The following is a 2,500-nucleotide window of genomic DNA, read 5'->3' as shown; positions in this document are numbered from 1 at the left end:
TTCCTTCGAGTTTGGGTGTGATTAGACGATTTTATTTACATTAGCAAGAGTTTATGGAGGTCAGAAGATTAATGGCCAGCGTCTTCACTATTTTTATTCCCCATTTTTTGAAGATGTGTAAAATCGCCAAATAGTAAGCAGAATGAATATGGAAATGCGTCATGGTACTGAAAGGATTAAAATCACAATTGAGTAGTAGTTATCCCCATTACACTACATTTTTTCCCCGCTTTTTATCTCAATTACCCTTTCAAAGACAACCTGCTTCCTTTCTTGCACTCAATCATTCTACATCATTAAAAGCACAACTGAGTACTAGTTTACTTTACATTACGTTCTCCCGTCCTTTTACCTCAATTACCCTTTCAAAAACAACATTTCCACAACCCTCAATACACCGTCATACTTCATATACAACCCATTACACTAAACACTTCACCATTTCCTTGAGTTAACCCACATTTTCCACACAAACCCCACACATGAGCACCTAAACACTCCTAAACACCATAAACCCATTATAAGAATCACGTTTTTCTCCTCTTTTTTTGCCGTCCTCATCTCATTGCGTCGAATTTCCGCTTGGTAATGGTTTATCCTGCACCGGCGGATCCTTTTTGGCCTCGGTGGCGTCTCCTGAGCAGCTCCGGGACACAGCGAGGCATATAAGGGAGGAAAGAGGCGCAGGGTGAGCTGTGTATGGCGGGAGGGAGGAGCGAGGGAGCGAAGTGAGGGTTGGGAGCAGTTTGGCTTAGTTTGGTTTGTACCAGAGAGTTTGGTGTGTTTGATTGGGGAATGAGTTTGTTTTGGGTGTGGTAGTAGTAGTAGTAGTAGTAGTAGTAGTAGTAGTAGTAGTAGTAGTAGTAGTAATTGTAGTAGTAGGAATAATAGTAGTGGTAGTAAAGAGGTAAATGTAGAAGAAAGATTTAAAATAAGTAGTAGTAGAAAGAGGAGGATGAGAAGTAGAAGAAATTGTAGTAGTAGTAGTAGTAGTAGTAGTAGTAGTAGTAGTATAAAGGTTAGCAAACATATATGAATGTGTGATGCTAGTTAATATCTACATAAATAATGCTTGTCTGCTTAACACTCTCTCTCTCTCTCTCTCTCTCTCTCTCTCTCTCTCTCTCTCTCTCTCTCTCTTCGCTTAGCTCATTAATCACTCACAGAACATTGTACGAGAGAGAGAGAGAGAGAGAGAAGAAGAAGAAGAGAAGAAGAAAAGGAGTCACTGCAGGAAGCAATTAGCGAGTTTGTGCTAGTGGGGTATTTTTGACGAGATCATTGTGCGTTTTACCTGCGACGGTGTTTACGGAGCCTTGTTAGCGCGCCAGGTGTGAGATACTGGTGGCGTGATAGAGCAAAGTTGACAGGCGCTCTCTTTTGGCAGTCCAAGAACGCCCCTGTGATTGGCTGTTACGGGAACACTCTCAGCCAATGATCTTTCTGCTTCCTCTTCTCCCCAAGGACTTTATAAACTCTCTCTCTCTCTCTCTCTCTCTCTCTCTCTCTCTCTCTCTCTCTCTCTCTCTCTCTCTCTCTCTCTCTCTCTCTCTCTCTCTCTCTCTCTCTCTCTCTCTCATTATTTTCATCTTAACTATTTAATTAGCGGCAATAATTATAGTCTGCAGGTTTATGTACTTGAAAGATTAATGGAATGTAAGAAAAATATGCACTTAAGTTTATATTTTTCAGATTTTCGTTCTTTTGTTCCTTTTCTATTTGTTCTGTTGGCGTGTGTTCTCTTATGTGTTCTGTTGTTTGTGTTTCCCTGTTCTTCTCATTCCTGTTCTCGTTATGATATACAAAAAATCTCTGTTCTTTTTATGTTGTTCTGTTCATTTATGTTCTGTATATTTTCTTCTTTTTGTTCCCTTGGTATGTTTTATTTATATTCTACTTTATGTGTTCCCTTCTTGTTGTATTGATTTCGTCATTTCTGTAAAGTTCCTTCCTTTATTTTATGTTCCTCATTTCTCTCATCCTTCTCCTTCCCACTCCCTCACTCCCTCTCTTCCATGTGTTCTTGTGTTATTGGTTTCGTCAGTTCTTTAATGTTCTCTCCTTTATTTCATGTTCCTCCGTTTTTTAATGCCTTCTGCTCTCCCGCTCCCTCCTTCTTCACATGTTCATGCTGTGTGGGCGAGTGTGTGGGCGTCTGTGTGTGGGTTTGGGTGTGAGTGGGTGAAAGGTGTTATGTCCCCCACCCAGCCATGGCCCGCCCTCGCCCGCACACGCTCACCCACGTTCTAGAAATGTTATGCAAAGATGTTCACTGTTAGAATGTTTACTGGTGTTGATTGAGGAGGAAGAGGAGGAGGAGGAGCGGAGGAGAAGAAGGAGGAGGAGAAAGACAAATATGAGTTCAGAATTTTGGTTGCAACTTTAATTTTGTTGGAGAATGAATGATTTATTGATTGAGTGAGTGAGTGAGAAAGTGAGTTAGAGTGTGTATGAATGGGAGAGTGAATGAAGTAATGAGTGAAGAAGGAGAATTGAAAAG

General features: G+C 40.9%; 1 protein-coding gene across 2 annotated transcripts in view; it reads left to right on the top strand.

Annotated features, from left to right (window-relative positions):
- LOC123512186 (protein N-terminal asparagine amidohydrolase-like) overlaps positions 1 to 2,500 on the top strand; it is a 226,492-nt gene that overhangs the window by 91,126 nt on the left and 132,866 nt on the right. The gene's annotated exons all lie outside the window — the stretch shown is intronic.

Source organism: Portunus trituberculatus, chromosome 33 (genome assembly GCF_017591435.1).
Source record: "Portunus trituberculatus isolate SZX2019 chromosome 33, ASM1759143v1, whole genome shotgun sequence".
NCBI classification, from domain to species: domain Eukaryota; kingdom Metazoa; phylum Arthropoda; class Malacostraca; order Decapoda; family Portunidae; genus Portunus; species Portunus trituberculatus.
This window is presented reverse-complemented; position numbering and strand designations above follow the sequence as displayed.